We start from the raw sequence: 20,870 nt of genomic DNA, 5'->3' as shown, positions 1-20,870 counted from the left end.
TCCACCTGAAGGACTCAAGGCCATGGTGAATGGGTTCCCATCTGGGGGGAGGGCCGGCCTCACTGAATGGAGTCTTGTATAAATTCCAGGTGTGATCATCTCTTCCATTCTGATGAGAGCAGTCACGTGGCTCTAGGTTTACAGCAATGTTATCTGTGCTCAGGGAAGCAGGAGACAGACAGGGTTTTTCCTTTGCCTTTACATGGGAAATGTGAAGAACCCAGGAAAACAACCAGACTGCAATTTGACTGCTCCAGCTGAAAACACACAGGAAACAAAATACTTGGAATGTTATAACCAATGAAACAAAGAGAAAAATATGTCTATAAGAGGAGGATGAACACACTGTGTGAGTTAATAAGCAATGATGTGGGGATCTAAAACATTAATCCAGTTTTTTCACAATGATAAAAATACTGTGTGTGTGTGTTGAGGCACATTTTTTCCCTTAGAAAATGTTTATTTTGAAATATTTGTTGAGTCCTTTTTATATATCTAACCACATAAATTTCCCATGAAACGGACTTCCCTGGTGGCTCAGTTGGTAAAGAATCCGCCTGCAATGCAGGAGACCTGGGTTCAATCCCTGGATTGGGAAGATCCCCTAGAGGAGGGCATGGCACCTCACTCCAGTATTCTTGCCTGGAGAATCCCATGGACAGAGGAGCCTGGTGGGCTGCAGTCCATGGGGTCACAAGGAGTCGGACATGACTAAAGCAACTGAGTACAAACACAGTTAATATGGAGCTTAGCTTTCAGTTATGTGGTTTGAATCTGACTTGCTGTGTTGCTTCTCTGAGCCTGTTTATTTCTTTATAATAAAGAACTAATAATAATTTCAGTGTTTAACATTATTGTAAGATTTACATCCTTGACACAAGTCAAAGTATCTATAGACATAAGTTCAAATCCTGGTTCATTTGTTACTAACTGTGTGACCTCAAATAAGGTGTCTAACTCTTTGGACCTTATTTCTTGGTCTGTAAAATGGATAAGGTATAGGAACAAAAAATAGAAGTAGAGCGGTTCTGGTTTGGGTAAGAGGAACAAAGCAGGGTCCACTCTGTACTGTCCATTGAAAGTAACTGCAAACCTATACAGAATGAATGGAGCAGCTATTAATATCCAAATATGATGAAGAGTTAACAGTTGCAGGCAGATTATGATTTTCTTCCTTCTGATTCTGCAGACCTGAGCTCAAACTAAGCCCCAAATCCTGTAACTTCACACTAGATACAAGCAGAAAGAGCTTCAAGAGAAGTCATTTATTTCTCATCCAGAGAATGAGAAGGAGGGCATCTACAGAACAAAATGAGTAAATCCCCTCGGTTTTGTTGTTGTTGTTATTGTTGTTGTGCTGGTGTGTGTGTGTTTCTTTTCCTTTTATTCCAGCTCCCAGGCAATCCCCAGTCCCAAAGCTTAATCTCACAATGGCTTGTTGGCAGATGGGCAGGGGCAGGGCAGAAATGGCAGTGGCTGTAGCAGCTGCCAGCTGGATACTTGAAATTCCCAGGAAGGGGAAACATTCTCTCTGACCAAAGAAATTATATGAACTAGGAAATGGAGGGAAATCTCTATCTTGCTCCACTTGATCTCAGAGGCGGATCTACCTGCAGGAATGGTGTAGCAGACTCAGGAGACTAAAACTCACCTTTTTAGCCCTCTGGCTAAAACTAAGCCCCAAATCTTGTAACTACTCACTAGGTAGGAGCAGAAATAGCTCTAAGAGAAGTCATTTATTTCTCATTCAAAGAATGAGAAGGAGAGCATCTACAGAACAGAGGAGGACCAAGAAGAGGAGATTCTGAGATCCAAAGTGTCGGAATGAAGAATAGACACAGTTTGAGAAAGATGTCATAAAGTCATATAGGAACTTCAGGGCTCACCCACAAGCCATGTATGCTTGGACCTGATCCTGAACAGTGTGTTAGAGGCTTTTAGGACTAAACAAAGAGTTGATCATTACCCAGAGTGGCGAACATATGCAACAAATCTGAATAACACTGCAATAGTTTGAAACTGAACTGACACGGGAACCATAGTCCATTAAAAGTTGATGTGGCCTAAACTGAGTTGATTGCTTTGCTAAAGCAAAGCGTTTATAGTATTAAAACAAAATCCAAAGTCATATCACATGATATTCAAAATGTATAGGATACAATCCAAAATTATTTGACATATGAAAAAAATCTCAACAATTTGCAAAGGAAAATAAAATCAATAAACAATCACTCAGATAACTAAGATGTTGAAATTATCAAATAGACTTTAAAGAAGCTGTTTATAATCATATTCCAAAACATAAGGGCAAATACTCTTGAAATACAGGAAATACAGAAAGAAACAGAAGCTATAAAAATAGTCAAATAAGAATATTAGATATAAAAAACATACCAAAATAAAACTTTTAGTTCATTGACTCAACAGCAAAATGTAGATTTCAGAAGAGTCAGTAAATTCAGTTTAAAGTAACCAATCTGAATAAAAAAAGAGAAGGAATGAAAGAAAAAAAAAGGGGGGTAACAGAGCCTCAGAAACTATGGGACAATATCAAAAGGGTTTAACATTTGTGTTGTTAGAGCATCAGATAGAGAGGAGAATGAATGTGGTGAAGAAAAAATGTTTGAAGCAATAATGTCTAAGAATTTCCCAATTTGGTGAGAGACATAAACTTGTGTATTCAAAAAAGCCTCTGTGAATCCCAAATAGGAAAAACTCACAGAAACACACAGAGAGATAGATCATAATTAAACTGATGAAAACTAGAGAGAATGAAAAAATTTTTGAAAGCAGCTAGAGGGAAAAAAAACTACACAATTCAAATTATTGATGACTTCCCATCATGAATCATGGAAGCTTTAAAGTAATTGGGTTTTTTTTTAAATGCTAACAGTGCTCTTGCCTGGAAAATCCCATGGACGGAGGAGCCTGGTGGGCTGCAGTCCATGCGGTTGTGAAGAGTGGGACACGACTGAGTGAGTTCACTTTCACTTTTCACTTTCATGCATTGGAGAAGGAAATGGCAACCCACTCCGGTGTTCTTGCCTGGAGAATCCCAGGGACGGGGGAGCCTGGTGGGCTGCCGTCTATGGGGTCACACAGAGTCGGACACGACTGAAGCGACTTAGCAGCAGCAGCAGCAACAGCAGCAGCAACAGTAAAAATAAACAAAACAAACACAAATATCCACCTTGTTGACCCAAAGTGTTTCAGCAAATAACTTTCAAGAGTGAAGTTGAGGAACTTCCCTGGTGATCCAGTGGCTATGATCCCAACTCAGGGGGCCTGGGTTCAATCCCTGGTTGGGGAACTAGATCCCACATACAGCAGCAAAGTTCGCATGCTGCAACTCAAGATCAGGCATGCCGCCAAGAAGATCGAAGATACCGCATGCCACAACTAAGACCAAGTGCAGCCAAATAAATAAATATTTTAAAAAAGAATGAAGTTGAAATGAAACTATTTTCAGTTAAAGGAAAACAAAAAGAATTCTGACCAGCAAAACCAATACAATATTGTAAAGTAATTAACCTCCAATTAAAATAAATAAATTTAAAAAAAGACACAAATCTTAGAACCAAAACGGAAAGCAACTGATGTTAAAAAAAATAAATATAAAAGAAATTTCTTAAAACAGAAGAGAAATACTAACATAAGAAAGCTTACAGTGTTGTGAATAAAGGAAGGGCAACAGAAATGATAATATTTGTGTATATTTAATAGATTATTTTTCTCATCCCAAGTTTTAAAAATACAGGCGACCCTGTAAAGGTATATTTTTCTTCTTGGATATCTTTTGCTGGTTTTGGATTTAGAGGAATTGGTCCATTATATCTAGGATAGCAAAGTTATGTACATAAAGGTCCATTTGATGTCTCTAAGGCTTATGATGTTAACCCCTTCTCATTCTTTTTACAGGTAATTTGTGTCTTCTCTTTATTTTTTTCAGTCTGGTTAGAAGTTTTCAACAAATAATGATAGAACAATTGAAGATCTCTATACCAAAAAATCAACCTTGATTCATATATCTTACCCTATACAAAATTAATTCATATATTTAAATGTAAAACTATAAAACTTATAGAAAATAGGGAAAATCTATGATCTTGTGTTAGATAAAATATTCTTAGATATGGAACCAAATGCACGATTCTTAGAAGAAAAAAAATTGGTAAGTTGGATGCATCAAAATAAAAAACACTAAATAAAAATAAAAAGTGAAAGGTACTCAGTTGTGTCCAACTCTTTGTGACCCCATGGACTATACTTGCAAAAGACATTATTAAGAGAATAAACTCAAGCTACAAATTGGGAGAAAATATTTGTAAGTAGTAATATAGTCAACAAAGGACTTATATCTAGACTATATAAAGAACTCTTAAGATTTAACAATAAGAAACTAATTTAATAAAGATTTGAAGAATTCCTTTACCTAAGAAAATACATTGATAGCAAAATAAGTGCATGAAAAGATACTCAACATCATTAAGTAAGCTGACTATATCAAGCATTGATTACAACAGAGAGCAACTGGAACTCACACATTGCTGGTGGGAATGCAAACTAACACAGGTATAGTCCTTTCTGGTAAAAGGACAGTATCTTATAAAGTTAAACATATGCTTACTCTGACCCAGAAAGTCACTCCTATATATTTATTTGGGAAATATGAAAATATTTTTCTACATTTATACCAATCTTTATAGATTTACTCATAAAAACTAAAAACTAGAAACAACCCAAATGTCCATTGACAGGTGAATCAGTTCAGATCGGTTCAGTTGCTCAGGCATGTCCGATTCTTTGTAACCCCATAGATTGCAGCATGCCAGGCCTCCCTGTCCATCACCAACTCCCAGAGTTTTTTCAGACTCATGTCCATTAAGTCAGTGATGCCATCCAACCATCTCATCCTCTGTCATCCCCTTCTCCCACCTTCAATCTTTTCCAGCATCAGGGTCTTTTCCAAGGAGTCAGTTTTTCACATTGGGTGGCCAAAGTATTGGAGTTTCAGCTTCAATGTCAGTTCTTCCAATGAATATTCAGGACTGATTTCTTTTAGGATGGACTGGTTGGATGTCCTTGCAGTCCAAGGGGCTCTCAAGGGTCTTCTCCAACACCACAATTCAAAAGCATCATTTCTTCAGTGCTGAGCTTTCTTTATAGTCCAACTCTCACATCCATACATGACTACTGGAAAAACCATAGCTTTAACTAGATGGACTTTTGTTGGCAAAGTAATGTCTCTGCTTTTGAATATACTATCTAGGTTGGTCATAACTTTCCTTCTAAGGAGCAAGCGTCTTTTAATTTCATGGCTGCAGTCACCATCTGTAGTGATTTTGGAACCCCCAAAAATAAAGTTTCTCACTGTTTCCACTGTTTTCCCATCAATTTGCCATGAAGTGATGGAACCAGTTGCCATGATCTTAGTTTACTAAATGGTAAAGAATCTGTGCATAAAAATGCACAAATTTGCCTAGATAGTGAAGAAAGCTAGCTTTTTCACTTTCACTTTCATCAAGAGGCTTTTTAGTTTCTCTTTGCTTTCTGCTGTAAGGGTGGTGTCATCTGCATATCTGAGGTTATTGATATTTCTCCCAACAATCTTGATTCCAGCTTGTGCTTCATCCAGCCCAGCATTTCTCATGATGTACTCTGAATATAAGTTAAATAAGCAGGGTGGCAATATACAGTCTTGATGTACTCTTTTCCCTATTCGGAACCACTCTGTTTTTCCATGTACAGTTCTAACTGTTGCTTCCTGACCTACTTACAGATTTCTCAGGAGACAGGTAAAGTGGTCTGGTATTCCCATCTCTTGAAGAATTTTCCAGTTTGTTGTGATCTACACAGTCAAAGTCTTTGGCATAGTTAATAAAGCAAAAATGGATGTTTTCTGGAACTCTCTTGCTTTTTGATGATCCAATGGATGTTGGCAACTTAATCTCTGGCTCCTCTGCCTTTTCTAAATCCAGATTGAACATCTGGAAGTTCTTGGTTCATGTATTGTTGAAGCCTGGCTTGGAGCATTTTGAGCATTAGTTTGTTAGTGTGTGAGATGATTGCAATTGTGCAGTAGTTTGAACATTCTTTGACATCGCCTTTCTTTGGGATGGGAATGAAAGCTGACCTTATCCAATCCTGTGGCCACTGATGAATTTTCCAAATTTGCTGGCATATTGAGTGCAGCACTTTCACAGCATCATCTTCTAGGATTTGAAATAGCTCAACTGGAATAGATAACTGGAATAGACAGGTGAATAGATAAACAAATTGTGTACATTCATACAATGGATTACTACTCAGCAATCAAAAGGAATGAACTATTGATGTACACAACAACATGGATGCATCTCAAAGGCATTATGCTGAGTGAAAAAGCCAGTCCCAAAGGTTATACGCTGTGTGACTCCATTTATGTAACATTCTGCTACAGGAAAGTCATAGGGACATAGGATGGCCCTGAAGTTTCTAGATATTTGAAGTAAGAGAGGCTGTGACTACAAAGGAAACAGCCTAGGAGTTTTGTAGCTTGTTGATACCGCTCTGTGTCCTGATAATGGAGGTAGTGCCTTGAACCTACACTCTTGTTAAAACTCCTGGAACTATTCACCAAAAAATAATTAATTTTACTGTTTCTAAATTTTAAAGAAATTGAACAATTTTTTAAAGTATAGGGGAAAACTTTCCAGGTTGGCACATAGCACTTGGCTTCATGGCAGAGGTGAGATTTGCCTAGATAGTGAAGACGAATGAGCAGGATAGGAATATATAAGAATAAAGACTTTCTGGTTGAGTGATTTTCATGAAAAGCAGTGAGGCCAGACATGATATATTTGCTGGACAAGGAGTAAAAATACTTTGGTTATTATAGAAAATGGTAGCTGGGGAAAATAAAGTTGTGGACTAGAATTTTGAAGTAATTCAGAAGCCAGATTAAAGAACAGAAACAGAAGACACTATATTAGACCCCCTGATTCCCGAGATTTTCCCCCTATGACCAAGAAGATGGATAAAAATGCGCAATATTCTCTAGTTTGCATGACCAAATTTGATACAATACCCCTCCAAATCACTAAAATAATTAGTGATTTCAAGAAATATAAAATGAAACTCAGTGATGAACACTCACTGCAAGCCATCACATAGTTTGAAAGGTTCTAGATTATTCAGTTATTCAGAATGTCCTACACACACACACACTCTTTTATTCAATCCATACATGAAGGCATCTTGGAATTTTAGTGACAGAGGTGTTATAGGGATAACCTTGAGTCTAACATGGGTTATACGAAGATAATTAATTCACAAACTTCAGTACTTTCATTTGACTATTTTTAGTAATGTTATTTGCAAGACCATATTAGGTTATTGAAACCTTCGTATTCCTTTCAGCCAAAACTGAGAAAATGTACCTTTGTCCCCAGTATCCACATGGAGCTGATTCTACTAGTCAACTCTGCTGGAATTAAGTGGTGAATAAAGTAGATGAGGAGTTTCCCTGGTGGCTCAGATGGTAAAGAATCTGCCTGCAATACAGGAGACCTGGGTTCGATCCCTGGGTTGGGAAGATCCCCTGGATGAGGGCATGGCAACCCACTCCAGTATTCTTGCCTGGAGAATCCCCATGGACAGAGGAGCCTGGCAGACTACAGTCCATGGGGTCGCAAAGAGTCGGACACGACTGAGCAACTAAGCACAGTACAAAGTAGATGCGGTGCCAATCCTCATGAAGCTCTAAGTCTAGTGAATTTGAGAAAAAGATATGCTAACGCCCATGAGCCATGGTTGAAGAAGGACAGCAAGGTTAGTGGGTTCAGAGGGAAACAGAGAAAGAAGATTATGGCATTAGAAGGAAATTTGTAAGTGAATGGGAATATTAGTCAAGGCTCTCTTTGGCTGCAAATTACAGAAACACAACTCAAGTTGGGTTATGCAAAAAGAGGACATCACTGGCTCATGTAACTGAAAGTTCAGGGCTGTAAAATGTTACTCAATATATTTCATCAGCCACCTAGCTTATGTCTCCACCCCACTTTCCTCTGTGTGACTATCTTCAGACTTCATGCTTACCTCCCAACAGCAAGAGAACTTGCCAACTTTCCAGAAACTACAAGGCTGATCTTCATGCCCACATCTCTGGACAAATTCCAGGAGCATGGAGGTCATGGTGGGCTGAATGGCCAGACCAGACCATGTGTCCGCTCCCAGGCCCAGAAGTTGCATTCTGTGAGTGCTCAGTCATGACGGACTCTTTGCCACCCCATGGACTGCAGCCTGCCAGGCTCCTCTATCCATGGAATTTTCCAGGCAAGAACACTGGAGTGGGTTGCCCTTTCCTACTCCAGGGGATCTTCCCTACCCAGCGATCGAATCTGAGTCCCTTGCATCTCATGCATTGGCAGGTGAATTCTTGACCGCTGCACTACTGGAGGAGCCCAGACCCAGAAGCTAGAGTCATATATCAACCAAAATCAAGATTTTGTATTTGATTGAAGAAGAAATGACTGACAGCAGGCAGTGCAATGGAAATAGAGTTCTTCTCGAATGGAGTTGAAATGGAAGGTAACCTCAGCTCATTTCAGATCCACTAAAAATACTCCAGAAAGACCCTAAACATCTATTTCAACAACCACCTTGCACAGGTGTTCCTATTATGGAAACTTTTTACTCTCACATTTATCCCAGACTGTAACTCACTTCAGAGTTTCAATCTTTACTGTTGGGTCTCAGAACTTCAGAGTTAAGATCTTTCCTGGGTGATGATTGGAAAGGAGGGTCATGGTCCAGAGAAAATGCTCATGAATTTGGAGACAGATGATTTACACATGAATCCTGAGTATCCTCACTTCCCTGACACTCAGCCCCTCACTATGAAAATGCAATTTGTGTGAGAATTGAATGAGATAATAGGTGAAAAAGCACTTTAGTGTTTCAAGTAAAATTTGAATGGCAGACATTATTCTTGGTAGCTTCTTATAAGTTGGTCTTGCATTACTAGCTCTATTAAACACTCCTGAAGGAAAAAGAATGATATCTCATCCTGTTTGGTATTCCAAAAGGCCAACCACAAGCCTGGAAAAATAGTAGTATCTTCCTAATTTGTTATCAAGTAGCTCAGTGAGTAGGTGAAGGAAGGAATGAATGACTGGGCTTAGATTCCAATACAAATTCCTTAGAATGATTTGTTTTATCATGATCAATTTTTTTTAACATCAATAGATAAAGATAAAAGCCTGATTCTCTGATCTCTGAAAATATTGTGTGCAGTTCTGGGCATACCTTTAAAAGACATAAAGAAGCTGGAGGAAGTGAGGAGGACGACATCGAAAATGATCAAGGAGGTGGGGGCAGGAATGTCATCCAAGGATAGATCAAAATGGGCTGCTTTGTTCTGGAAATATAAAGGCTGAGAAAGAAATGATCAAAGTTTTTGAAATCCCAGGAGGTGGGGAGAGGGATGGGTTGGAGATTTACCCAGCCCCCAATGTCTTTAATACCTACATCACACACAGAGTGGTGGGGTCAACCCAATGTGGTATTTCTCATGATTTTAAGATGGTCTGTAGATTAAGGCTCACTTTTGAATGAACCATTTCAAATTCACATCAAGAATGAAGTCATTTAAGCTACTTGGGTTCCCAGAATTCATGGAAGATGAGCCTGAAGACTTGCTTGTTCTAAAAGCAATTCATCTAGAAATGTGGAACTTCTGCAGATGAGTTGATGGAGAGGGCCAATCAGGAAAGAAAAACTATTAGCATCCTAAAATTGTAGATTGTCAGTGAACAAACACAAAGTTATGAACTTTCACAAACAGAATTAGGGAGCTGACCTTACAGACTTCTCTGGCTGAACTATAGGCCCCATTTCTTTAGAGAGCCTTCTAATGCCATAAAGTTTACCTACTCTGTGCTGAAGAGCAAGTACAGGGCTCTGATATCAGAATAGAGTTGAACTACTGGTTTCATGACTACATTAAGTAGGTGTCATTTTGTTGCAAGTGATTTATGATCAAATTCAAATTGCCTTCGACACAGAAAGAATTTTGGGTTCAAGTTCATTCAATCATAAAGACTAAGCAAGGATTAAACAATATCATTAAATTAAAATACAACTCCTGGGACTTCCCTGGTGGTTCAGTAGCTAAGACTTTGAGCTTCCATTACAGAGGACCTGGGTCTGATCCCTGGTCAGGGAACAAACCCCACATACCACAACTAAGACCCAGGACATCCAAATAAGTAAATAAAGATAAATATTTAAAAGTACATTAAAAAAAATACAACTCTCTCTGCCTTACTCTCTCCCTCCCTCTTTTTAACTCCCATCCTGAGCTAAGCTCTGAGTGATGGTTGCTTTTATGTGTCAACTTGACTAGGCTAAGAGATGCCCAAACAGCTAATAAAGCATTATTTCTGGGTATGTCTGTAAGGGTATTTACAGAAGATATTAGCATTTGAATTGGTGGACTGAGTAAAGCAGATGATCCTTCCAAATATGAGTGGGCATCATCCAGTCCACCAAGGGACCAAATAGAACAAAAAGGTGAAAGGGCAAATCCAGTCTCTGCCTGAGTTGAGACATTCATCTACTCCTGCCCTCAGAAATCAGCACTCCTGGTTCCCAGGCTTTCAGACTCAGTTCAGGACACACACCACCAGGCTCCGATTTCCAGGCCTTTGGACCACTGATTTTTCTGGCTCTCCATCTTGCAGATGGCAGATCGTGAGTCTTCTTGGCTGTGAGCCACCCCTTGGGAGAGCAAAGCAGTAAATTCCCAAGGAGGTTGCAGCTGTAAGCCAATGCAGATGACATTTAGAGGCTCCATAATGATGTGAGCCAGCTCCTACGACAAATTTCCTCTGATATGTCTATATCTATATACATGTATGCTTGCTTAGTTACTTCAGTCTTGTCCAACTCTTTGCAACCCTATGGACTGTAGCCCACAAGGGTCCTCTGTCCATGGGATTCTCAAGGCAAGAATACTAGAGTGGGTTTCCATGCCCTCCTCCAGGAGATTTTTGCAACCCAGGGATTGAACCGATGTCTTCTGCATCTCCTGCATTGCAGGTGGAGTCTTTACTGCTGCAACACTGGGGAAGCCCCCTATATCTATATATTTGTATCTATATCTGTATCTAAAATTGGTTCTGTTTCTCTGGAGAACCATGTCTAATACACTCTCCCTTCTTCTTGGTTTAGTCCACAGAGGCTCCTGGATTACTCATATATAGCCTAGCAACTGCAACAAAATTAGAGCATTTACTTTCCAGCAACTCTAATAAAAGTCCTGGGGTTGAATAACCATGAGATCAACTATGTCCATCACGTGGTCAAGAGGAAGAAAAAAGGTGACTGGCCAGACCTGAGTTACAAGCTTATCCTTGAAACCGAGACAGTGTCGCCACCCAATTTGAATCATGTGGGCTGAGAGGGGAGATTCCAAGAGAAAGTCAAAACTTGTGGGAAGATGTAGAGAAAATGAAAATAGGACAGGGAAACAGCAGAGGTGCATTTCAGTTGGTGAGCACGCCCAGCATCTCCTCTGAGAAGCGTTCTGTCAGCCTGTACACATCCTACACATCTGTGAGCCTTGTTCAAGGGATATCTCCCCCAAGAAGCTGCTCCATCACCACCCTTCAGGGATCCCTCCTTTCTCTGAATCCCAATAGCAACCCTTTTGGCAGCCTGTCATTTCTCTGTCAGGAAGGTTCTCTGGGACAGAGACTGTACATCACTCCTCTTATACATCCAAAGAAATGTCAACTGGAACAAACCAGGTCACACAATGTATATCTGGAAAATCAGACTGTTTTTAAAGAGAGAGGTAGATTTCAACTCAAACTAGGGACAGGCTTTCTAAAAAGTAGAGCTTCTCAGCAAGTTTAAGAGTGGCTTGCTGCAGTGAGAGGATGAAGCAGCAGGGACGGACCTCTCTGGTTAGAGGCAGTGTGGGGTACTTAGGCATCAGGTGACTAATAAAACTTGGTGAATTTTTTTTGTGTGTACTTTTCTACCATGCCTTAAAAAAATTTTTTTTTAATTGGTGGATAATTGCTTTGCAATATTGTACTAATTTCTGCTATACATCAACATGAGTCAGTCATAGGTACATATATGTCCCCTCCCTCTTGAGCCTCCCTTGCACCTCCCACCCTAACCCACCCTTCTAGGTTGTCACAGAGCACCAGGTTTGAGCTCCCGGTGTCATAAAGCAAATTCCCACCGGCTGTTACTTTATATATGGCAATGAACATGTTTCAACATTACTCTTTCAATTCGTCCCTTCCTCTTCTTTCTCCTCTGTGCCCACAGGTCTGTTCTCCATGTCAGCATCTCCGTTGCTGCCCTGCAGATATGTTCATCAGTACCATCTTTCCAGATTCCATATATATGCGTTACCATATAATATTTGTTTTTCCCTTTCTGACTTATTTCACTCTGTATGATAGGCTCTAGGTTCATCCACCTCATTAGAACTGGCTCACATGCATTCCTCTTTATCGCTGAGTAATATCCTATTGTATGTATGTACCAGTTCTTTATTCATTCATCTGTCTATGGACATCTAAGTTGCTTCCATGTCCTAGCTATTGGCAATGGTTCTGCAATGAACTCTCTGGTGCATGTATCTTTTTCAGTTCTGGTTTCTTCAGAGTATATGCCCAGTAGTGCGATTGTTGGGTCATAGGGCAGTTTTATTCCTAGTTTTTTAAGGAATCTCTTAATGTTCTCCATAGTGCCTGTATCAATCTACATTTCATCAACAGTGCAAGAGGGTTCCCCTTGCTCCACACCCCCTCCAAAATTTATTGTTTGTAGAGTTTTTGATAATGGCCATTCTGACCCATGAGGTGATACCTCATTGTTGTTTTGATTTGCATTTCTCTATGGGGAAACAGTGGAAACAGTGTCAGACTTTATTTTGGGGGGCTCCAAAATCACTGCAGATGGTGACTGCAGCCATGAAATTAAAAGACACTTACTCCTTGGAAGAAAAGTTATGACCAACCTAGATAACATATTCAAAAGCAGAGACATTACTTTGCCAACAAAGGACCGTCTAGTCAAGGCTATGGTTTTTCCTGTGGTCATGGATGGATGTGAGAGTTGGACTGTGAAGAAGACTGAGCACTAAAGAATTGATGCTTTTGAACTGTGGTGTTGGAGAAGACTCTTGAGAGTCCCTTGGCCTACAAGGAGATCCAACCAGTCCATTCTAAAGGAGATCAGTCCTGGGTGTTCTTTGGAAGGAATGATGCTAAAGCTGAAACTCCAATACTTTGGCCACCTCATGCGAAGAGTTGACTCATTGGAAAAGACTCTGATGCTGGGAGGGATTAGGGGCAGGAGGGGAAGGGGATGACAGAGGATGAGATGGCTGGATGGCATCACAGACTCGATGGACGTGAGTTTGAGTGAACTCTGGGAGTTGGTGATGGACAGGGAGGCCTGGCATGCTGTGATTCACGGGGTTGCAAAGAGTGGGACACAACTGAGCAACTGAACTGAACTGAATGTTCAGCATCTTTTCATGTATCTCTTCACCATCTGTATGCTTTCTTTGGAGGAATGTTTGTTTAGGTCTTCTGCCCACTTTTTGATTGAGTTGTTTGTTTCTCTGGTATTGAGTTATATGAACTACTTGTGTATTTTGAAGATTAATCCTTTGTCAGTTGATTTGTTTATTATTTTTCTCCCATTCTGAGGGTTTTCTTTTTACATTAGTTATAGTTTCCTTTACTGTGCAAAAAAATTTAAGTTTAACTAGGTCTAACTTGTGTTGTTGGAAGAGGGTGTTTGCTATGACCAGTGTGTTTTCTTGGCAAAACTCTATTAGTCTTTGCCCTGCTTCATTCCGCATTCCAAGGCCAAATTTGCCTGTTACTCCAGGTGTTTCTTGACTTCCTACTTTTGCATTCCAGTCCCCTATAATGAAAAGGACATCATTTTTGGGTGTTAGTTCTAAAAGGTCTTGTAGGTCTTCATAAAACCGTTCAACTTCTGCTTCTTCAGCGTTACTGGTTGGGGCATAGACTTGGATAACTGTGATATTGAATGGTTTGCCTTGGAGACGAACAGAGATCATTCTGTCGTTTTTGAGATTGCATCCAAGTACTGCATTTTGGACTCTTTTGTTGACCATGATGGCTACTCCATTTCTTCTGAGGGATTCCTGCCCGCAGTAGTAGATATAATGGTCATCTGAGTTAAATTCACCCATTCCAGTCCATTTTAGTTCGCTGATTCCTAGAATGTTGACGTTCACCCTTGCCATCTCTTGTTTGACCACTTCCAATTTGCCTTGATTCATGGACCTGACATTCCAGGTTCCTATGCAATATTGCTCTTTACAGCATCGGATCTTGTTTCTATCACCAGTCACATCCACAACTCGGTATTGTTTTTGCTTTGGCTCCATCCCTTCGTTCTTTCTGGAGTTACTTCTCCACTGATCTCCAGTAGCATATTGGGCACCTAATGACCTGGGGAGTTCCACTTTTGGTATCCTATCATTTTGCCTTTTCATACTGTTCATAGGGTTCTCAAGGCAAGAATACTGAAGTGGCTTGTCATTCCCTTCTCCAATGGACCACGTTCTGTCAGACCTCTCCACCATGACCCGCCCATCTTGGGTTGCCCCACAGGCATGGCTTGGTTTCATTGAGTTAGACAAGGCTGTGGTCCTAGTGTGATTAGATTGACTAGTTTTCTGTGAGTATGATTTCAGTGTGTCTGTCCTCTGATGCCCTCTTGCAACACCTACCATCTTACTTGGGTTTCTCTTACCTTGGGCGTGGGGTATCTCTTCATGGCTGCTCCTTACCTTGGACGAGGGGGTATCTCCTTACCATCGCCGTTCCTGACCTTCAACGTGGGATAACTCCTCTAGGCCCTGTTTCAAATCCTGAAAGATGATGCCGTGAAAGTGCTGCACTCAATATGCCAGCAAATTGGGAAAACTCAGCAGTGGCCACAGGACTGGAAAAGGTCAGTTTTCATTCCAATCCCAAAGAAAGGCAATGCCAAAGAACACTCAAACTACCGCACAATTGCACTCATCTCACATGCTAGTAAAGTCATGCTCAAAATTCTCCAAACCAGGCTTCAGCAATATGTGAACTGTGAACTCACTGATGACCAAGCTGGTTTTAGAAAAGGCAGAGGAACCAGAGATCAAATTGCCAACGTCCGCTGGATCATGGAAAAAGCAAGAGAGTTCCAGAAAAACATCTATTTCTACTTTATTGACTATGCCAAAGCCTTTGACTGTGTGGATCACAATAAGCTGTGGAAACTTCTGAAAGAAATGGGAATACCAGACCACCTAACCTGCCTCTTGAGAAATCTGTATGCACGTCAGGAAGCAACAGTTAGAACTGGACCTGGAACAACGGACTGGTTCCAAATAGGAAAAGGAGTACATCAAGGCTGTATATTGTCACCTTGCTTATTTAACTTATATGCAGAGTACATCATGAGAAACGCTGGACTGGAAGAAACACAAGCTGGAATCCAGATTGTCGGGAGAAATATCAATAACCTCAGATATGCAGATGACACCACCCTTATGGCAGAAAGTGAAGAGGAGCTAAAAAGCCTCTTGATGAAAGTGAAAGAGGAGAGCGAAAAATTTGGCTTAAAGCTCAACATTCAGAAAATGAAGATCATGGCATCTCGTCCCATCACTTCATGGGAAATAGATGGGGAAACAGTGGAAACAGTGTCAGACTTTACTTTGGAGGGTTCCAAAATTACTGCAGATGGTGACTGCAGCCATGAAATTAAAAGATGCTTACTCCTTGGAAGAAAAGTTATGACCAACCTAGATAGCATATTCAAAAGCAGAGACATTACTTTGCCGACTAAGATCTGTCTAGTCTAGGCTATGGTTTTTCCTGTGGTCATGTATGGATACGAGAGTTGGACTGTTGAAAAGGCTGAGCGCTGAAGAATTGATGCTTTTGAACTGTGGTGTTGGAGAAGACTCTTGAGAGTCCCTTGGCCTACAAAGAGATCCAACCAGTCCATTCTAAAGGAGATCAGTCCTGGGATTTCTTTGGAAGGAATGATGCTAAAGCTGAAACTCCAGTACTTTGGCCATCTCATGTGAAGAGTTGACTCATTGGAAAAGACTCTGATGCTGGGAAGGATTGGGGGCAGGAGGAAAAGGGGACGACCGAGGATGAGATGGCTGGATGGCATCACAGACTTGATGGACGTGAGTCTGAGTGAACTCCGGGAGATGGTGATGAACAGGGAGGCCTGGCGTGCTCTGATTCATGGGGTCTCAAAGAGTCGGACACGACTGAGTGACTGAACTGAACTGAACTGAGATCTAACTTCCTTGTTTCTGTTTTGATTATTCTAGGAGGTGGGTTACAGAGGATCTTGCTGTGATTTATGTCAAGGAGTGTGCTTTCTGTGTTATCCTCTAGGAGCTTTATAGTTTCTGGTCTTACCTTTAAGTCTTTAATCTATTTTAAGGTTATTTTTGTGTATGGTAGGGTTTTGTTTTAAACTTGGTCCCATGGGAACAAAGGTCCATTGTGGTCAGAGGTTGATCAGAGAGTGCTCTTGGAAGAATAACATGTAGGAAAGTATGAAAAGTGTATTGAAGAGAGGGAAGTGATGCTTCAGCTGAGGACTCAGCTAATCCTAATTCTGGAGCTGGGATGGTTCTTCAGAGTTGTTCCAGTTGAGACAAGATGTTGGCATTTTGCATTAGGCAGTGAGTGGCTGTGGGTTGCCTCCTGGGAGAGCAAAGGTACTTCTTCATTCCACAGGAAAACTACCAGTAAGAGTTGCACCTATGAGCTGGTGAAGCTGACATTCCCAGAAACTGGTAGATGTATATGTTGACCTGAAGAGGGAATGTGGATGGAGCATCCAGTACCCATTTGTGTCCCATCTAGCCTAAAATGTTGTGAGATGTCCACTTGTTTTTAAGTCTTAGCATGAGTTATTTGACATTGTCTATCTCCAAACTTTTCCTGCCAAATCTTACTACCAGATGTAAGTACAGTCTAGTTGCATGATCGGTTGCTCAGATCAGAGTGGGAAAAATAAGAAAATAGTGAAAGTGGCTCAGAATTGTCCGACTCTTTGTGACCCCATGGAGTATAGAGTCCATGGAATTCTCCAGTCCAGAATACTGAAGTGGAGAGCCTTTCCCTTCTCCGGGGGATCTTCCCAACCCAGGGATCAAACTGAGGTCCCCCGCATTGCAGGCAGATTCTTTACCAGCTGAGCCACAAGGGGAAGCCCAAGTACACTGGAGTGGGAAGCCTACCTTCTCCAGCGGATCTTCCCAACCCAGGGGTCAGACTGGAGTCTCCTGCATGGCAAGCGGATTCTTCACCAACTGAGCCATCAGTGAAGCCTTGAGAAAATAAACAGAAAACAAATAAAAACTGATCACATTCCCTAGAAGAGTCATTTCTACTGAAAATGACTTCTTCCTATCTGACTTAAGTTTCTTCTATTGTTTTCCCCTCTCTCTCTACCAACACCATCTAGCATTGAACTGGGCAAAATGTAACTATCAGAACAACTTTTTAAACAGTAAGAGTCTTTGCTACAAACAACAACGTGGTGACTGGCAGAACCGTTGTCCAGCCGGAGAGCTCATGGTATCATACCATCTGACACTCATTTGTGTGGGGTACTGGTAAATGTTCTTCAGCAACACGTTTTTAGAGGTGGAGGGCTCATTTGTGGTGTTTACCTATTTATGTCAGTGAATACTCTCACTATGCCTAATCTCAAGCTACCAATGTGGCCTCACTGAACACAAAATTGGGAGAATTCTACACAGTCATCTCTCACAGTTGCGACTAGCACAACTACTAGTTGTAATTAGCTCAAGGGTCAAATTTACCCTCCAACTGGGTTGAAATACTGTGGTCCAATTTTAAAGGCTCCTTAAATCCATAACTGAGAGAGGCATTAGAAAAAAAATGCCTAGAAAAAAGGAATTGATTGGCCTTGGGGTGAAGACAAAGTCATAGTTTTATTGAAGTAGAGTTGATTGACAATATTACATAAATTTCAGAAGTGCAACATAGTGATTCATGATTTTTTAATTATACTCCAAAGTTATTATAAAGTATTGACTATATTCCCTGTGCAGTGCAATGTATCTGTGTACCTTATTTACTTTATACATAGTAGTTTTATCTCCTAAACTTCTACCTCTAAGTTGTCCCACCCCTCTTCCCACTTGTAACCACTAGTTTGTTCTCTATATCTATCTGTTTATTTTTTATTGTATTCACTAGTTTCAGTTTATTTGCCCTTATCTAATTTATTTTATTAAGTATTAATATCCCCCAGGCTGCTGCTACAAGTGGCAAAAATTTCATTTTTGTGGCTGAGCAATATTCCATCATGTATGGGTATGAGAGTTGGACTCAGAAAGCTGAGTGCCATAGAAATGATGCTTTGGAATTGTGGTATTGGAAAAGACTCTTGAGAGTCCCTTGGACTTCAAGGAGATCCAACTAGTCCATCTTAAAGGAAATCAGTCCTGAATATTCATTAGAACAACTGATGTTGAAGCTGAAACTCTAATACTTTGGCCACCTGATGCTAAGAACTGACTCATTTGAAAAACCCTGATTCCGGGAAAGTTTGAAGGTGGGAGGAGAAGGGGGCGACAGAGGATGAGATGGTTGGATAATATCACTGACTCAATGGACATGAGTTTGAGTAAACTCTGGGAGTTGGTGATGGACAGGGAGGCCTGGCGTGCTGTCGTCCGTGGGGTTGCAAAGAGTCAGACACGACTGAATGACTGAACTGAACTGAAATGAACTGAATATTCCATCATATATATAAACAGCTTCTTTTTAATCCACTGATCTCTTTGATGGACACTTAGGTAGCTTCCATATCTTGGCAATTATAAATAATGCTGCTTTGACATGGATGGACCTAAAGAATCTCATACTGAGTAGAGTGAGTCAGAGAAGGAGAAATACTGTATGACATTCCGTTATATGCAGAATCTAAAGAGAAGTAAATAAACTTATTTACAAAACAGAAAGAGATTCATAGACTTAGAAAATGAATTTATGGTTGCCGAGGGGAAAGTTCAGTTAGGGGGTTTGGGATGGTCATGTACACACCGCTATATTTTAAATAGACGACCAACAAGCACCTACTGTACAGCACATGGAACTCTGCTCAGTGTTATGCGGCAGCCTGGATGGGAGGGGAGTTTGGCAAAGAATGGATACGTTCTATATGTATGGCTGAACCTCCTCACTGTTCACCTGAAACTATCACAACATTGTTAATCAGCTATACCTCCTGTGCAAAATAAAAGGTTTAAAGGAGAAGAAAAATAAAATAAATTCAGATACAAGAAAAATATAAATAATGCTGTTTTGAACATTGGGAAGCTTGTCTTTTTGAACTGGTGCTTTCGTATTTGGGGGTAAATATCTAGGAGTGGAACTGCTGGATCATATAGTAGTTCTAATTTTGTATTTTTAAGGAACCTCCATGCTGTTTCCACAGTGGCCTCACCAGTTAACATTCTTATCAACAGTATATACGGATTCCTTTTTCTCCAAGTCCTTACCAACATTTGTTATTTGTTGCCTTTTTGATAGTAGCCACTTTGACAGATGTGAGGAGACATCTCACTGTGGTTTTAATCTGCATTTCTCTGATGATTAGTGATGTTAAGCATCTTGTGTGCCTGTTGGCCATCTCTATGTCTTTCTGGGAAAGTATCTATTTGGATCTTCTACTCATTTTTAATTGGATTATTTGTTGTTTGATATGGGCTTCTCTGGTGGCTCAGTCAGTAAAGAATCTGCCTGCAGTGCAGGAGACGTGGGTTCAATCCCTGGTATGGGAAGATCCCCTGGAGAAGGAAATGGCAACCCACTCCAGTTTTCTTGCCTGGAGAATCCCATGGACAGAGGAGTATGGCGGGCTGCAGTCCAGGGGATTGCACAGATTCGGGCACGACTGAGCACATCCCATATATTGAGATTTATGAGCTGTTTATATATTTTAACTCATCATCATATAGCCCATTCAATAGGTTGTCTTTTTATTTTGTCAATGGTTCTCTTTGCTGTGAAAAAGAGTTTAAGTTTAATTATATCTTATTTGTTTATTTCTGCTTTGTTTCCTTTGCCTTAGGAGACAGATCCAAAACGTATTGCTATAATTTATGTCAGAGTGTTCTGCCCATGTTTTTTTCTAGGAGCTTTATGGTATCCAGTCTTACATTTAGGTCTTTAGTCCAGTTTGAGCTTACTTTTGTATATGATGTGAGAAAATATTCTAATTTCCTTCTCTTACATGTTGCTCTCCAGGTTTCCCAGCACCATTTTTTAAAGACTGCCTTTTTCTATTATTTATTTGTGCCTTCTGCATTGTAGATTAATTGACCATCAATGTGTGGGTTTACTTCTCGGCTCTCTATTCTGTTATCCTGCTGTATCTGTCCGTTTTTCTGCCCAGGTCATACTGTTTGATAACTATAGCATTGCAGTACAGTCTTTTGTCAGGGTACATGACACCTCTAGTTCTTCCTCAAGATTATTTCGATTATTCAGAGGCTTTTGTGTTACCATACAAATTTTTAAATTATTTGTTCTATTCCTGTGAAAAAATACCATTGATATTTTGGTATGGATTGCACTGAATTTGTAGCTTGTCTTGGGTAGTATGATAATTTTAACCATATCAATTATTCCAGTCCAGGAACAGAGTACATCTTTCCATCTCTTCGTGTGACCTTCAGTCTCTTTCATCAGTGTCTTACAGTATTCAAGAACAGGTCTTTTCATTTAGTTAGATTTATTCCCAGGTATATTGTATTTTTTTTATGTGATTGT

Source organism: Oryx dammah, unplaced genomic scaffold (assembly GCF_014754425.2).
Source record: "Oryx dammah isolate SB20612 unplaced genomic scaffold, SCBI_Odam_1.1 HiC_scaffold_13, whole genome shotgun sequence".
In the NCBI taxonomy this organism is placed as follows: domain Eukaryota; kingdom Metazoa; phylum Chordata; class Mammalia; order Artiodactyla; family Bovidae; genus Oryx; species Oryx dammah.
This window is presented reverse-complemented; position numbering follows the sequence as displayed.